Raw genomic sequence first — 19,045 nt, forward strand, 5'->3', positions numbered from 1 at the left:
GTCAAGTAAAGACTTTAAAACACAAGTATAGAACTCAGAAAAGAAGTCTAGACTGCAGATCTCTAAGGTCAATTGTTTCTTTAACTTTAATTCAGACAGATTCTTCTTGGATCTTATCCCCATGAAAACTGTTGTCTCCAATGAAATCCTCTTGATCACGAATTCTTTCTTATAACTCTATCATAACTTTGTTTCTACAGAGCAGCCTTTCCTGCTTCTCTTTCCACCTCTCTCATTGCTCCTTCTATCTCCTTTGCCTGCCCACATTTTGTCCTTCATTTCCTAAATTAGAGAATTCCTTCAGCATTTATCATCAAGCATTTTTGCTTCCCTCAAATACTCTCTCACTGAGCATTCTCATCAGACTCATAACTTTCAAATAGATGACTCCCAAATCGACATTCTGAGCCTAGACTCTCAATTTTGACTCATTGTTAACTGTTTCACAAAATAGGTGTCATGTTAGCAAATCCAGCTCTACGTACTTAAATTATTTGTTTTTTGTCCCCAAAATAGAGAAAAGACACCGGACATGGAGTAGGAATTACCTGTTTTGAGTCCTGGCTTTGAGCATTACTAACCGTGTGAGCTTTATCGAATTTCTTAATTTCTCTGAGCCACAGTTTCATCATTTCCATGTAACACAAAAGAGGTACAAAGTCCCATTCATGGGTGTACCTGAGAGGAACTGCTGACTTGGAATAAATGGTAAAGGAAACCCGGAAAGACTTTGAGGAGATGATAGTTTTTGCACTTGAAAAGTGTAGGAAGCTTCAGGAACATATACAGCCTCCTTTTTTACAGGGCTGGTATGATTTAAATTTGAGATACAAGTTGGTGAGAATATTCTGACATCTGGACTTCTGTTGGGGAGGAGAGAAAACCTGAACATCACTTTTGCTTTTGTCCTTTACTCCTGCCTTGATTTCATACTTACTCAGTTGCAACCTGCGTCTAATTGGCCCATGGTAACTGGGGTGCGTCCGACTCACTTTATCCTCTGGCTGTTCCTGAAATGTGTGCTTCCCAGTTAGCTCAAATTTGACTATAGGTTTCTTAGGCTTTAATCACTCTGATTTGAAAAAAAAAACAACTTCCAACTGTAAATGAGTTTTACAAAGAAGCAGACATTTAAAGTGGGTTTACATCAAGTAAATCAGAGAATACAGACAAGACAACGAGGATAGTTTTCAGGGTGTTCATTTAGCAGCCAGGGAGCTGCAGGCTGGCCCTTCCTTGTTGTGGTGTAGCTCTCGCTGGTCACCCTGAGATGTCAAATTGAAAATGTAATGGAAATGAGCTTCTTCGGCCCCATTACTGTTTGCTATAGTACATTTCTCTGTAGTGTTTGCTGAAAAATCAGCTTCATGCCTCCATATTTGACCTGATATGAGTCCTGTGCTAAAGCGTTTTCTGACTTCATAAGCACTGGAAGGCCAGATTCAAAACAGTATATGCATCACCCTTTTAAAATCTTTTCAAGGACCCTATCATTTCAGAGACCTACGATGTGGTATATTATTCCCCCTCTTCGAAAACATGATCTGAGAAAGAAAAAAATAAATGATTTCCCAGCCAGTGTAGTTGCAAGAAACAGAAAGTAAAGATGGAATTCCTTGTCGCCCTCTCTGGACTGTTGCTTTAGGACTGGGAGCTGCCCAGGAAGATTGAGTTAACACAGAAGACAAACTCCTTTACAAGAGTCTGGGGGCAGAGTTCTTTCTTTGTAGTAACGACTAGATAGTTCTGCCAGTTAGTGTGGGGCCGCAGGCCTGGCATTTGAACAGAAAGTGAGGCCAATCCTAAATGAAATCAAACTGTGAATAAAGGAGGATTAAAATAAAAATTGTCAGCATAGTTCACAGAGCTAGTGCGTGGCCCAGCTGCCTGAAAGTTGCTGCCATCATATGCCTTGGACATGAGACATGAAAAATTTCCTAGATAGAGATTGGCGGAGTAGGTTGTGAGAAGCGCGTTTGTCTGCACTTTGTCGTGCCTATGACGCTGGGAAGGTAAGAGAGACTGGTGAGAATGTTGACAGGCTGATAAGTTTCTTTGGAAACAGCTCGTAAAGGTTGCCAGGAAAGCAGGAAGCTTAATGTTCCAATCCAAAAGCTCTACTCCCATGCTTTACAACCACAGCAATATGATTTTAAAATAACTATTTCAGAAAGGACATTGGATTAGGAATCTGGAACTCTGAACTCCAACCCTGCCTCTGCTAATTTGTTGTATGACCATGACAAAATGCTTTACTTCTTGAGGGCCATGTATTTAAAAGGGTATTTTCTGTTTGGAGGGGGAAGAAAAGGAGGTAGTAGGAAATTGAGGAAGTGGGTGATGGGGAAGAATGACACTTGATTCCTAGGATCCTGGGCCCAGGCTGGGGAGGCCCGGGGCTCAGAGAACAGAGAAATGCAGGGCAGGACTTAGAGAGCAATGCTCCAAAGAGGTTTTAGCTTTTCATCCACCATCTCATCTGAAACATTTCTATTAGCAGTGGGTTGAACAGTGGCTTTCCAAAAGATATGTCCATGCCCTAAGCATCAGAACCTGTGAATGTGATTTTATTTGGAAGAAAGATCTTTGCAGATGTAATTAAGTTAAGGATCTCAAGATCAAATTATCTTGGATTTGGAGTGGCCCTAAATCCAATGAAAATATTCTTATAAAAAGCAGAGGGAGGTCTGAGAGACCCAGATACACAGGGGAAAATGCCACATGAAAATAGAGGCAGAGATTGGATTCTGCAACCCTAAGTCAAAGAATGCCTGGAGCCACAGAAGCTGGATGAGACGTGGAGGCTTCACCCCTAGGGAATTCAGAGAAAGAAGGGGCCCTACCAACACCTTGATTTCAGGCTACTGGCCACTTGAACTGACAAAGACTAAGCTCTGTTATTTTAGATCACAAAATTTGGAGTGATTAGCTATAGCAGCCCTAGGATTCTAATATCACAGCCTTATGAAAAGAACTGTCTAGCATCTCTTCAAAACAACTCCCTCCCCTTAAACTCATGAAGATGTTCATTTAAACCAGCTTTGAGCCCCAATTTAAACATGTGTGGAGGGTAGGAACGTCTCTCTAACCCTAACAAATGCCATGCTATTCCCAGAAAATAAAGAACTCGCTGCTTTAGTTTGACGCTGAGATGAACACCACATGGCAGAGGTACTTGAAGCTTTTTGGAAATGGTGGTAGGAGGAGAAAGTTTTGTTACAGGTACATCCTGTAAGAAGATGAGAGATATGCCGACAGGGCAGGAAAGGCCAGTAAGGAGTTGTTGGCCTTAGGTTAATTTTGGTGCGAGTGCCTCATTGTTTAAGAGTGTGGTTCTCAGCACAGGCCCATGTACGCTCTGTTATGTGATTAAGACTACCACTTTGTAACTAGTTATGAGGATGCTGTAGGCCTCTTTTTACGCCAGTGTTACTACCCATCCTTCTGGTGGGCATGAGATTTATCCTCAAGTCTCACTCACTTTCATTCATTAGCGCAACAAATATTTCCTGACCCCTGACAGTTGGCTCTGCCTAATTTGTGCTGACCACCTACACACTGTCACCCAATTGCCTTTGTGCTTCATGATGTGACTAACAAAAGCACTTTGCACTAATGTGGCAGGATATAAGAGAAATGAGTGTGGTCCTTGTATAAGCTAACTGGTTGACCAGTAGCCCAAGAACCGGGTTTGTTGTTGTTGTTGTTGTTGTTGTTGTTGTTGTTTTTTGGGTGGGCAGGGGGAGGCTGGGGAAGAGGCCGCAATATAAAGTTAGAATAAGGATGTTTCAATTTGTCAAGAAAGCTGAGATGATTACTGGTTAGAGAAAAGTTCTTGGGAGAGAATACTGAGCGGTATGAAATATGCTTTACAATTTAACTGAACTTAAGTGGTTTGAGGAAAAGGAACTACAAAGATACTTTAGGAGGCATTTTCTTTCACCATAGTAACAAGTCACTGCAATCTTAATGGCACATTTTGAAATCTTATTGCATATTTTGGATCGACAAATTAAATATTTTTTATTTTTAATTGTGGTAAAATATATATAACATAAAATTTATGATCTTAACCATTTCTAAGTAGACAGTTCAGTAGTGTCAAGTATATCACATTGTCACAAACCAATCTCCAGAACTTTTTCAAGTTGCAAAACTGAAACTCAGTACCCATCAAACAACTATTTTCCCCACCCTTCATCCATGAGACCCACCATTCTACTTTCTGTCCCTATGAATATGAATACTCTACATACCTCATATAAATGGAATCATATAATAATATCTGTCTTCTTATAGCAGGCTTAGCATAATGCTCTTAAGGGAATAATAACTTTGACAAACTCCTTAATGTCATTTAGCATAGTCAGAGTGTCTTCATGTTTCATCCATGTTGTAGCAAGTGTCAGAATATCCTTGCTTTGTAAGGTTGAATAATATTCCACTGTATATAGCACATTTTGTTTATCCATTTATTCATTGATGGATTTTTGGGCTGCTTCCACCTTTGGGTATACGAATGATAAGCTAAATGTTTAATTCTTCTTTTGTAGTAAAATTCTCCTTGTACTTTTCTTTGTATGTTTTTATATCTCATTAAGAACTAAACTACACCATGTAATTGTTCATTATGCATGACCTTGAAGAAATTCCTGGCAGTGTAAAACCAGTCCTTCTCAAGGGATTCCTCTGCCACTCCTTTTCTGCCAGAGCTTCTTCCAAAGGAACCCGCTGCAAGTTGTTGAAATAATTTCTAGTAATTTTGTTCTTGTTTGATCATCAAGAATGCATGTAGTCTCTGTTTCTTTGCCCAAAGATGGTATTTAATTTCTGATGAAAGGCTAAAGCACATTTGTATGCTCTGCAGGTGTTCCTAGATCAGGTAGCACCCGAGAACAACAACTCAATGGCAGAGACCAGAGAGAACACAGAGGTTACCATAAAAACATAGGGGCCAATCCCTTCTCTGTCACTACAGCCCATCCCTCTATCTTCCTAGACATCACATTCAAAAAGAGTGAGGGGAGTAGTGGAACTATCCCACTCCACAAATTACTCAATGCATGACTTTGGACTCACCGTATGATCTCTATGTACCTCAGTTTCTTTATCTGTAATTAGAGGTTAATAGTGGCACCTATATAATTATGTTATGATTATTAAATGAGTTGACATGTATAAAATGCTTAGAAGAGTATCTTGCACATACTTGACTTTTGATACATGTTAGCTAGCATATCATTATTACTAGATTACTAGTTTGGACTGGATTGGAACTATTTTCCTATCTTTTCTCCTATAACTCTCTCCCTCTCCCCCAATTACCTGTTGAGGTGGAAGGCTTCTAAGGGAAAATGAATAATTTAACAGGAAAGTAAAGAAATTTCATTCCCTCTGCAAGTGAATGTCCAAACCACACCTCATCAGGTTCAGTTAGCATGCTATTCACATAGAGGAGAAGTAGGAATGTCTTAGTCCATTCAGGCTGCTAACACAAAACACCACAGACAGGGTAGCTTATAAAGAACACAAAATTATTTCTCAGAGTTATGAAGGTTAGAAGTTCAAGGACAGGGTGCTTTTATGATCGTGTTTTGGTGAATAATCATGGAAACATGACTTGACCAAAGGAACATGACTTGACCACAGGAAACTTCCAGTAACTGATCCCAAAGAAATGGAGATAGAGGAACTGTCCAATAAAGAATTCAAGATAGTTGTTCCAAATTTGTTCAGAGAACTACAAAAGAGCACAGATTAAATAATCTAATGAAGTTAGGAAAACAATACAAAAGCAAAATGAGAAGTTTAACAAAGAGAAGACATTTTTTAAAAAGACAAACAGAAAGTTTGGAGCTGAAGTATACAATGACTTCACTGAAGAATTCAATAGAGAACATTGTCAGTAGACTAAATCATGTGGAAGAAAGAATCAGTGAGCACAAAGATAGAACATTTGAATTATCCAGTTAGAGAAGAACAAAGAAAAAAGAATGAAGAATAAAGAAAGCCTATGGAACACATGGGATACCATTAAGAGAGACAATCTGTGTATCACTGAAGTCCCAGCAGAAGAAGAGAGAGAGAAAGAGATAAAAATCTTATTTAAAGAAATAATGGCTGAGAACTCCAAACTTAGGGGAAGCTTTGGACAGGACATCCAAGTTTATGAAGCTAATAGGTGACCCCAAAATTTCAATACAAAATCATCTTCATAAGACATTATAATAAAACTGTCTAAAGTCAAAGACAAAAAAAAAAAATTAAAGGGAGCAAGAGAAAAAATTCTCTCTTACTAGGGAACCCCATAAGGTTATCAGTGAATTTCTCAGCAGAAAGTTTTGCAAGCCAGGAGAGAGTGGGATGATACATTCTAAGTGTTGAATAAAAAACAAAACCTCCCAACCAAGAATATTTTACTTTGTAAAGTTATCTTTCAGAAATGAAGATGAGATAAGGACTTTGCTTAACAAACAAAAGCTGAGGGAGTTCATCACCATCAGACCTGCCTTACAATAAATGCTGAAAGGAATCTTCAAGCTGAAACAAAATAGCAGTATCTAGTAACATAAAAACATAAACATTTACAATAGACTGGTAAAGTTAAGTAAATAGATTCAGAACACTATAAGACTGTAATATAAGGGTGTGTTAACCATTTAAATCTAATGTAAAAATTAAAAAACAAAAAGTATTAAAAATTGCTATTGCTACAATTTCTTAATGAATATACAATATAAAATAATGTAAACTGTGACGTCAAAAACAAATTGTGAGGTGAGTAAAAGGATAGAGTTTTTTATGCAAATTCAAGTTACCAGTTTAAAATGGACTGTTGCATCTGTAACATGTTTCAAGCAAGCCACAGCATAAGCAGAAAACAAATACTTATAGTAAGTTAAAGACACAAGATAAAGAGGAGAGAATCAAAGTATGCCACTATGGAATATTATCAATTTACAAAAGAAGATACCAAGAAAGGAAGGAAAGAACAAAAACTATAAAACATCCACAAGACAATTAATAAGATGGCAATAGTTAAGTCCTTGCCTGTCGTAATTACTTTAAATGAAAATGTACTAAATTCTCTAATCAAAAGGCACAGAATGGCTGAATTGATTTTAAATATGTTGCCTATAAGAGAGTCACCTCACCCTCAAGAACACATGTAGGCTAACAGTGAGGGGATGGAAAAAGATATTGTATGCAAATAGAAACCAAAGAGAGCAGAGGTAACTATAGTTATATCAGACAAATTATTATTTAAGTAAAACTGGTACAAGGGACAAAGAAGGTCATTATATAATAACAAAGTGGTCAATTCATCAAGGCAATACAATTATTGTAAATATATACACATCGAACATCAAAGCAGCTAAAAATATTAAGTGAAAACTAACATCTAAAGAGAGTAATGTTTTGCAACAATGCAAAAATAATAGGGAACTTCAATACTTCACCTTTAACAATGATAGTATTGAGAAAGAAAATCCATAAGGAAACATTGGATTTGAACTATATTTTACACCAAATGGACCTACCAGACATACATAGAACATTCCATCCAACAGCAAGCAGAATACAATTCTTTTCAGATGCACACAGAACATTCTCCAGCTTAGATCATATGTTAGGTCACAAAACCAGTCTCAGAAAATTTAAAAAAACTGAAGTCATACCAAACATCTTTTCCAGCCACAATGGTATGAAACTAGAAATAAATGACAGAAGGAAAACTGGAATTTTTTTTTTTTTAAATGTGAATATTAAAGAACACACTCCTGAACAATTGCTGGGTCAAAGATGAAATTAAAAGAGAAATTTAAAAAATATCAGGAAACAAACAAAAATGAAAACTCAACATCCCAAACTTATAGGATGCAGTAAAAGCAGTGCTGAGGAAAGTTTATAGTGATAAATGCCTACATTACAAAAAAAAGGAAGATCTCACATAAACAATCTAACTTTACACCTCAAATAATTAAAAAAAGAAAAGAACAAACTAAGCCCAAAGTTAACAGAGAAGGTAGACAGCAAAGATCAGAACAGAAATAAATGAAATAGAGAATACAAAAAAAATAGAAATGATAAAAAACTAATAATTTTTTTGGAAATATAAAGTTCATAAAACTTTAGCTATACTTATCAAGAATAAAAGAATATAATCGAATAAATAAAATTACAACTGATAGCATAGAAATACAAAGGATCATAAAACATTACTATGAACAATTATATACCAAAACATTGGACAACTTAAAGGAAATGGATAAATTCCTAGAAACATACAACCTACTAAGTCTGAATCGGAAAGAATAGAAAATCTGAACAGACCAATAACAAGTATGGAGATTGAATATGTAATCAAAAATTGCTCCCAAAAGAAAAGCCTGGAACAGACGGCTTCACAAGTAAATTCTACCAAGCATTTAAAAAAGAATTAATATCAGTTCTTTTCAAACTCTTCCAAAATACTGAAGATGAGGAAACACTACCAAACTCATTTTACAAGGCCAGTATTACCTGATACCAAAGCTAAGATTGGGATACTACAAGAAAAGCGAACTAGAGGCAAATATCCCTGAATGAATATAGATGCAAAAATTCTCAACATTGCACTAGCAAAGCAAATTCAACACCACACTAAAAGGATCATATACCATGATCAAGTAGGATTTATCCCTGGAATGCAAGGATGGTGCAACATATATCAACCAATAAATGTGATATTGTATATTAATAGAATAAAAGGTAAAAGTCATATGATCATCTCAATAGATGTAGAAAAAGCATTTAACAAAATTAAATATCTATTCATAATAAAAACTCTCAAGAAATTGGCTACAAAAGGAACGTGTCTCAACATAATAAAGGATATATATGACAAACCCACAACTAACATCATTCTCAACGGTGAAAGGTTGAAAGCTTTCTCTCTAATATCAGGAATATTACAAGGTTGGCCACTCTCAACATTCCTATTCAACATAGTACTGGCAGTCGTTCCATGGCAATTAGGCAAAACAAAGTAATAAAAGCCATCCAAATCAGAAAGTAAGAATGGTCTGTTTGCTGATAATATAATCTTGTCTATAAAAAGTCCTAAAGACGCCACAGAACTTTTAGACCTAATAAAGGAATTTCGTATATCTGCAAGATACAAAAGCAACATAAAAAAATCATTTGCATTCCTGTATATTTACAATGAACTATCTGAAAAAGAAATTAAGAAAACAATCTAATTTCCAATAGCATCAAAAACAACAAAATACTTAGGAATAAACTTAACCAAAGAAATAAAAGATTTATATACTGAAAACTATAAGAAACTGATAAAAGAAATTGAAGAGGACGTACATAAATAAATGGAAAACTATGCCATGTTAGTGGATTAGAAGAATTAATACTCTTAAAATGTCCATACTATTCAAAATCATCTACAGATTTAATCAAATCTCTATTAAAATTCTAATGGCATTTTTCATAAAAATTTTTAAAAAGTCCTAAAATTTGTGTGGAATCGCAAAAGACTGCAAATAGCCAAAGCAATCTTGAGAAAGAACAAAGCTAGAAGCATCACATTTTTTAAATTTTAAAGTATACTACTAAGGTATAATCATCAAAACAGTATGGTACTAATAAAAACAGACACACAGACCAATGGAATAAAATCGAGAGCTCATAAATAAACCCATTCTTATATAGTCAACTAATATTAGACTAGGGAGCCAAGATTATATAATGAGAAAAGGACAGTGTCTTCAATAAATGGTGGTGAAAAAACTGGACACCACATGCAAAAGAATGAAACTGGACCCCTGTCTTACACCACTCACAAAAATTAACTTGAAATGGATACAGACTTGAATGTAAGACCTGAAACCATAACTCTCCTAGAGGAAAACATGTGACAGAAGCTCCTCCATATTAATCTTGGTAATGAATTTTAAGATACAACACCTACAGTGATGGCAACAAAAACAAAAATAAATAAGCAGGACTACATCAAACTAAAAGCTTCTTCATAGCAAAAGAAACAATAAAAATGGAAAGACAACCTACAGTCAGACAGAGAAAGATAAATGCTGTATGTTCATTCACAAGTGGACTCTAAAAGCATGAAACTCATAGAAATAGAGAGTAGAATGGTAATCGCTAGGCGCTGAGGGCTAGCTAAGTAAAATGGGGAGATACTGGCAAAAGGTACAAACTTTCAGTTATAAGGAGGATAAGTTCCAGGGATCTACTGTACTGAGCATGGTAACTATAGTTGACAATACTGAATAGTATGCTCGAAAGTTGCTATTAGAGCTTTAATGTTCTCATCATAACAACAACAAAATGATATTTATATGAGGTGAAAAATGTGTTAACTAACCTTTTTGTGGTAAATATTTTGCAATACATACATGTATTGAATCATCACGTCGTATACTTTAAAGTTACACAATGTTATATGTCGATTCTATCTCAATAAAGCTGGAAAAAAATAGCACTAATCCCATTCATGAGGGCTCTGCCCAAAAGCTCTACTTCCAAATACCATCACCGTTTGAGGTTAAGATGCAATACATGAATTATGGGGCCACATTCAGACTTCAGCAGAGAGCAAGGCTAAAAACACTGAAGACTTACAAATAAGACCCTGAAAATATGTATAGTATAGAAACCAGCCCGTTTTCCAATTTTGTCTGGGTGCTGATGATGCCCATCTGTAATGTGCCCTCTGTAGAAGGAAAGCTGTTTGTTCAGCCACACGGGGTTAAGGAAGAATGAAGCACAGCCACAAAGTCCTTTCCTCACTGTCCTCCATGTTAAGCCTGGCCCCACATTAGCATGGCATGTGAGTTCCAAAAAAAATAAACGAAGTGCTAGGTCTCCTGTCTGTAGGCTGCGTTCTCAACAGTCTGGTCATTTATGTTATGATCAGACTTCCTGTTATTCCTTCCTGCTGGACCCTCCCACTAATTCCCTGTGAGTATCCTGAGCTGGGCCTTTGCTTATCTTTAACATAAACAGACTTTAAAGGTAATGAAAGAAAGATGTTGACTTTTATGGCTCATAAAGCCGCTCGCAGATAGCCAATTTAGCACAAACTACTTCCATTAACTGTATAGTTTAACACTTCTTTCACACCGCAGTGACCTTAAATTTTCAGTAGCCAATGATAAATCTGAAAGAGGTTATAATGTGAAGAGTCGTGCTTGTAAATCACAGGTTTCTGTCCCACATCCGAAACCCAACACCATTTGAAAATGACAAGAATAGTCTTTTGAGTGTCACCACAGAACAACTGCAGAGATTTATGATGTTTTCTGAACATGCAATCAAACTGTAAGGCTGACAGAGAATCCCTCTTGGCTTCTGGTTTTTCATTTGTAAAATAAGAGGGTTGGAATAGTTGGTCACCCACTACTTTTCAACTCATATACTATGAATATTGGAGTTTACAGGGGGTTATCGAATTCTTCATAAATTCAGATAAAGGAGGGGACTTGTCCCAAACACTCCAGGCTACTTTTAGACTTGATGCAGCTGGACTTGACAGATAACTGACTCATTTCTACTCCTTGGCAGGTCCTGCCTCCTCTTTCAGAGACTTCTTCTGATCGCTTTTAAGCACAGCTACCAATTCTACATGGCCACGTGTCAACCTTTCCAAAGGGCTGGTTCCCTAGAGCTATAGGCCTGAAAGTCAGTCTCTGCTCTGGTTTTAAATCCCAGCTCTGTCACTTGCTAGCCATGTGACCTCAGTCAAGTCACTTTACTTCTCTAAGTCTCAATTGTTTTTCTGTAAAATGAGCTGTTATAAAAATTAGATAATGTGCAGGAAGGGTCTAGAATGGCACCAGTACAAAATAGGTTCTTAATGATATCTATTAAATAAACTCATTTTGATACTTCAATCTCTAAAACCTTTGAATGTATTCCAAGAAGGACCAACACGTATAGAGTGTGTCAGGGTAAAATTTGGGGAAACTGTCCAGGAAGCTCCTCTTTATACTTGATGCTGACAGCCAGATCTATGTTCTCAATTGCAAAACTTCCTTTCATAGTAATTATCAGTAAGTCTCCAGTTTTACTCTCTTTTGTATTTGCTATAGAATGGATTGTGTTTCCCAAAAGTGGCCTGAGCTTAGCCTGTCCCTAAGGCAAGCTTTTAGGTCAGTGGTCAAGCTCTGAAAATGCTTTAAAAACATTTAAAAATCGCTAACAAATCCTCTGAAACAATACATTCTGCCACAGATGAAATTATTTGGCTCAAACATATACGTAGCAATAATATTAAAATTTTAATTGCTATTAATTATAAAAAAGTGGAAAAAATAATCTCATATTTGTTCTGACCTTGTTTTAAATTCTAAGAAGGCAGGTTGTAAACATAATACACTCTCTTAGCCTTCTAGAATTAACAGGAAAGTATGACCACAGACAAGGATTCGCTAAAAACAAAATCCCTAGTAAGAGTTTGAACAACACACCCAGCACACCATCCCTGGGAAGAAAATTTATTAAATCCAGAGGGGTCGCTCCCTTTCCCTCAGCCTACCCACGGCACCCTCATACCCCACTGCCCACAATTAAACATGCAAATCTCAGCCAGCTGCTGAGAAGGCCCTCACACAGACAAGGGATAGAAGGTGTAAAAACGTTGAAGCATGGAGATTTCCTCACAAAGTTCTTCACAAATCTTTATAAGCCTGTAGAGATTAAATTATTCCTTTTCTTCATCATTATCTCTGAACAGCTGCCTCTCTGCAGTTTGTCTACAGGGCCCAGTGATACAGACACCCAAATTCCAGCTGTTAAGAACAGGCAGGGCAACCCACAGATGCTCTCAAACCAGCACTCAAAGCTTTCTGCTAAAAAGGAGGCTGTCTTGAGACGATGGTTCCCAGTCTTGCTCACAGATTGAAATCACCTGGGGGGCTAGCATTAAAAACTACTGATGACTGGGTCTTACTCATAGCACAGTGGTTCCCAAACTGCTACATATTAGAATCATCTGGGGGAGCTTTTAAGAATCCTAATGCCCAGACTTCACTCAGACCAACGACATGTTCTCTGGAGGTGGCACCAGGTATCAGTATTTCTTAAACTTCTCAGGTGATTCCGTTGTGCAGCCAGAGTTGAGAACCAGCGTGCTAGAGATTCTGATGGGAATGGTCTGGGGTGTGAGCTGGCAGTGGGATTTTTACAGTTCCCTAGGAGATTCCCATAGGCAGAGCCATGCCCTAATGCAGCCCTGAGCAATGGGATCAAACAAGGATGAAGGAGATAGTGTACATCAGGGACGTACTCGTATGACGTGAGAGGACAGTCACGTCAGTCCTGGATGGACTGAGTGACTTAGGGTGGACACAGTTTTGGCGTCCACTGCCAGTTGCCTGCACAATGTGCAAGTTTCTCTTTCTTCTTTACAAACAGAATACCAATATTGTTCTGGTGACAATGTGTCCAGCTTTAAAACACTACATTTCCCAGCTTCTTGCAAGTATGGTTAACATGTGATAAATTTCTGACTAATGAGATATACGTGGAAGTTAAAAGTGAGGATTCTATAAAACCTCGTTAAAAGGAGCCAACTCAATTAGAGGTGCTTTTGGCCTTTGTCCTTCTCCTTATTCCTGCCTGAAAGACAAATAGGAGGCTGGAGATTAGACAGCCATCTCACAACGAAGAGGATGTAACCACCACAAACTAAGAAAGTTGGAGTAAAAAGCTAGAAAAAATCTGGGTTTCTGCAGGCATAGAAACCCCAACCTGTCAGCCTATCTATAGACTTCTTGTATGTGACACAATTACCCCCTAACTTGTTTAAGTTCCCCTCCTCTTTTCCTGTACTGAATGATACACCACCCAAAGAAGAAAGGGATAAGATAAAGCTAATAGAAGAAGGTAGCTGTTGCAAAAGTTAACAAGGAATTCGAGGCAGAAGGTGTGAATTTAAAACAAAGTGAGAAGAGTCAGAAGCATCATGGCAGAGAACGTTTATATTCTAGGGATAACCTACTTGGAAAATGCCGTTAGTTTTCTTTCTTTTTTTTTTTTCCCTTCTTGGTTCATCACTTGTTAGTTCTACGTCTCTTTTTGAAGTTATCTCGAATTTGGCTGCTTATCTATCTTCATGTCTCTAGAATTAAGGACTGTGCTCTTTATTGTCAGCATATGTAAAATATAGATAGATGGAAAACAAGTGAAACCATTGTTTTTCTAGCATTTTTGAGCACAGAGCATTTTCTTTAAACACTACTGCCTCTTCCTTGCCATTCAAATAGTAGTTTACAGAGCTTCCTCTCTGGTTAAAGACTGTTAGCGTCATGTGCATGAAATTGTATCTCTCACTTTCACATCCTCAATGACTTAACAGAGCATAGGACATAATAGATCCTTAGTAGACATAAATAGATATCTGGAAGAAAGAAAAGAGGAAAGTTGGATATGCCAAGACGGGAGCAGGACCCTCTTCTTAGTGGGAAAGAAATTTTAATGAGAAAGAATAGTTTTTAAACAACTTCCTAAGCTGGTCACTAGGTGGTAAGTTGGCTTAAGACAGTTTTGTTGTTACTCAAGAATGCAGATAAAATGATTAATTACATATGGGACTTTTCAAAAGTTGGGTCTTTTTAAGTAGTATTATTTCATTATGGGAGTTCAATTCCTCACCACTTCTAGGTTTCTTCTCTAAATTTTATCAAGAATTCCTGGAGATTTCCTTAAAGAAAATATGCCCATCTTTAATTTGTCTCAGTATTAGCAGGTCTGGTTCAACTTTGTATAGATTAGTGAACTATTTCCAAATATTGATACTCTAAAGACTATTAATTATGTTCAGTGACATGATTCCTGAAAGCACCTTCCATGGTGCCTGGTGAAATGAAAAAAGCATATGTTGGTTTCTTTCTCCTCTCTTTTGATTAAAAACAGTATGTGTTTTCCCAGAGCTGTTTCATAAATGTTGGTTCTAGCTAGTGGCAAGAACTGAGAATTGCTGAGATATTCTTCTCATCTTGCCATGTGTTATTTCAAATTCTTTGAAAAATTGTCAAAAGCAATTATTGCAATTAAATAGTCAATTGGATTTCCCCCCATGTTTCCAATATTTTCCCTTATCTCCTCTTTATCTATATTATTTCTTTTTGTTGAATCTTTTAAGATAGGATATGACTGGTTATAATCAATTCTAGAGTAGGAAGAAAGAAAGTGATTGACAGCTGTAAGAATGATACTTCCGGTCTGTCTTCATGAACGACAGTAAGCCTAGGTCTCACTCTCCTGGTGTTTTCCTCATGTGAATGGGCAGTCAACTTATGGCTTCTCTTTTTTCTTAATTAATGTTTCATGGCTCATGATATCAGAAATTTGCCGATATTGAAACCTCTTAGGAAAAAGCTAATGACGAACAAAAAAAGTAAATTCATTACTATGTAAATGCCAGAGAAAGTGATAATGGTAGGATACAAAGACCCAGTAGCCTCTGACCCCTTTAGAAAGTAAGTGAAAGAGTGAATATTAAAGAAATTAAATGACCTCAAAGATAATTCTCCTTTCAAAAATTCATATTTAGACAGTAGTAGCAAATACCAATGGCGGTATTATTCCTTATGACAATAAAATGCAGAAACTAATGTTTAAGGAAAGTTACTTTAGAGAATCTGAATAATTTTAAGAGCGTATTAAAATATATATATATTTTTTTGCTCAGAGAGGTGAACTGCAATTTAAAGCAAATCTCCATTGGTAATTTGAACGTTATCGCCAAAGTGATTTTAAAGCTTTCCATCAGTTCAATGCTGCATTCATTCACAGAAGATGAATTGCAAAATTAGTCTATTTCAGAATGAGGACATTCTATAAGACGTGGTTTCTTTCACAAGTCAATGACCGATAAAAGGAAAACAGATGAAAACCAACTTAAATGACACTTCCAATACACACTAATCAATGAATCTTGTTTGGATGCTGATTCACACAAATCTGAGACAAGACAGTATTTTAAGACAATTGTGGAAATGTAAACATAGGCTACGTATTGACTGACACTAGAGAATGAATGCTAATTTTGTTACGGGGATTACATAAGAAGATGCTGCTCCCTATTGTTAGTTATATACTTAAGGTTTTTGGGGGGGGGAGTGGGGCAGAATTACATGATATCTGGTATTTACTTTAAAATGCTCCAGGAAAACTTAAAAAGTGGGGCAGTAGGTGGGGGGAAATAGATGAATAGGTGGCAGAAGGCTGATGGCTATCGGAGATAAGGTACATGGAGGTCGTTGTACTCCAAGCATTTGAATATGTTTGAAAATCTTTATAGCAAATTGTTAAAAGGATCTAAGGGAACGGAAATGCATAATCCAGCAGAATTAGTTGCCAAAGGTGGACTTCCAGGAAAGCAGCTTGATGGTTCTTCGAAAAGTTAAACATAGAATTAGCATATGACCTGGCAATTCCTTTCCTATGTATAGACCACAAAGTGTTGAAAACAGGGACTCAAACAAACATAGGCACACTGATGTTCATAGCAGCATTATTCACAGTGGCCAGGACATGGAAGCAACCGAAGTGTCCTACAATAGATGATTGGCTAAAGAAGCTGTGGTACATATATACAATGGAATATTACTCAGCCATAAGAAGAGATGAAATACTGCCAGTTGCGACAACATGGATGGACCTTGAAATAATCGTACTAAGCGAAACAAGCCAGATAGAAAAAGCTGAAAAACCACATGATATCACTTATATGTGGGATATAAAACTAAAAGCAATAAATGAACAGGACAAACAAACAGAGACTCATGGATGTGAATAATGGACTAGTAGTTACCAGAGAGGAGAGGGGAGGGGGAAAAATAAAAGTAAAAATAGAATTTAAAAATAATAAATTGATTAATTAAAAAAATAAAAGGTGAAATTCTAGCCACCAGGAGGAAAGATTTTGAGATGTGATGCCAGGGTTTGTCTTGTGAGCATTGGTGAACTGCAGCTCTAAACATAGCTGTTATCTCCATGACCTGTGGAAATGGTATATGAACAAGGGAAAAGGTAACAAATGACCCCTTACAGTTCTAGGATGCTATATTTTATAAGCCTACTAACATTTTGTCCACAGGAGCTTCTTTGATTCCTTGGAGGGGAATTTTTTGTGCGATTATATTATCTTAGTTCTGGAGTCCTTACTCAGGGAAACCTCCTGTTGAAGTTTTAATTGAATTAAATCTACAGAATCAGACTAAACTTTAATACATTGTAGGTTATCATTGACGTCATTATTCTGGTTAACAATTAGATCCGTCAGACAGTGGAGTAAGGGTGGCAATAACTGTCAGCAGATATGCCTTCCCCAAAACCAATAAGCCCTCTTTGAAGTCCAGGGACTGTCTTGACACTTAGTCAGCCAAAAAAAAGTTGAAAAATAAAAGCTGTCCTCCTTCTGTACTCATGGAAACCACTGGGCCAAGTCACTGCCTGATGTTAAGTGATAATAAATCCTACATTAAAAAATTAATCCAAGGATTGCAGTTCATTTGTTAATTCATTTCAACAACTTGTCTTTGTATGCCTTCTTACAGGACAATTTTATTATCTTTTCCCCCCTCCTTAATCTAATTTTCATTCCATGTCATAAATACTTCCATTCCTTTGCTAATTATTTCCCCCTAGATTTATCTTGGGGTCAGATTGTAGGCAATATGATTGAGAATGAGCAGACGATACATTCTAAGGGGTTGGTCTTCATTGGTAACTTGGAGCGTGTGAGCTTCTAGAGCATGCCAAGAGGTGACGACATGAGCTGGATGGAAAGAGTGCCTTAGAAATTTAAATTTCTTATCATCTGAATCCTCCTTTGTCCCTCAAAATACTGATGTAGGCACCCTAAAGCCAGCCTTGGCCTTTTGCCTGTAGATAATCTTTTCATTAAATACAGTTTTAAAAATGTAACTGAAATAGAGTGTTATTTCACAAATGAACATGGGCTTAGTGGGAACATTATAGAAAATCCCTTTCAAAAGAAAAATTCTAAACTGGACAATAAGATGATAAAATCACACAGATTGATTTGGTAGCTATAGAGAAAAGATCTGCTTTATAATTTTCCTCAGAAAAACTGGTCAGAGTGAAACTAACGTAGGGTGTAATTAAACAACGTGCAAATTAATGAGAGTTTTGAGTGTTCAGGTCTGTGTCACTGAGCCCAGCAATCAGGGCAGAGGGAACGAAACCAGGGTTCGCATGAAGCGTCTCTCGGCTCTGCCCCAACAAGGTCCCTGACCACTAAGAAACCCAGGAGTGGAAAGGATATTTCTGGATTATTGCCAGCTCTCATTCATAGGTGCTGCACGTTTCTTCACCAGAAAGAAGAAAAATGAATTTATCCATGTGTTTTCACGTGTACGGTCATATCAGGGTCCAGGGAGTAAAGTAAAAGAAAAACTCAGAGGGTTTGACGCACTTCTCTGCTAAATAACGTCTTTCTCTACTTTCAAGTGTAAGAAAGAGGCTACAGAAAATGGAATGGGCCATCTAATGGAAATTAATCAGGCCCCTGCATGCAGACTAGAGTGGGCAGCTCGTGAGGAAGGTGGACTCGGCCCTCAGCTGAGGGAAAAGGCTCAGCCTGGGCAAGTATGGCCGTGTTGCTACTACCATTTCTCTGTCTCCTCTTTTTTGTTTTGTTTTTCAACTGACTCCTGTAAGCCTCAAGCCCAAAGCCTTCTTCGAGCAATGCTAAGTGGAATTTATTAACATTTTTCATTTTTTATTTTTAAAATGGCAACCTTCCATGTATAGCAAGTGATACAGATTTTCCATTTGTGACATAAAGTTTTCTTTTAAAATTGACAAAAATAAGTTTCTAAAATGAGTGACTGGAAGCAAACTATTAAGAAAACAATGATACGAAGGTACTTGGCTGTGACAAAAATCATGAGCTTTGAGAAACCTTATGATGGGACAAAGCCTTTTTATTTGTTAATGGCAGCTAATATTAAATCAGCACATACTATGAATAGGCCACTGTGAAGAGCACTTTTCACACCTG

At 37.0% G+C, this 19,045-nt stretch overlaps 1 protein-coding gene across 1 annotated transcript in view; it reads right to left on the reverse strand.

The window, feature by feature from the left end:
- Nucleotides 1-19,045, reverse strand: part of CDKAL1 (CDK5 regulatory subunit associated protein 1 like 1) — a 626,461-nt gene that overhangs the window by 27,853 nt on the left and 579,563 nt on the right. The gene's annotated exons all lie outside the window — the stretch shown is intronic.

Source organism: Rousettus aegyptiacus, unplaced genomic scaffold, assembly GCF_014176215.1.
Source record: "Rousettus aegyptiacus isolate mRouAeg1 unplaced genomic scaffold, mRouAeg1.p scaffold_m13_p_1, whole genome shotgun sequence".
Taxonomy (NCBI): domain Eukaryota; kingdom Metazoa; phylum Chordata; class Mammalia; order Chiroptera; family Pteropodidae; genus Rousettus; species Rousettus aegyptiacus.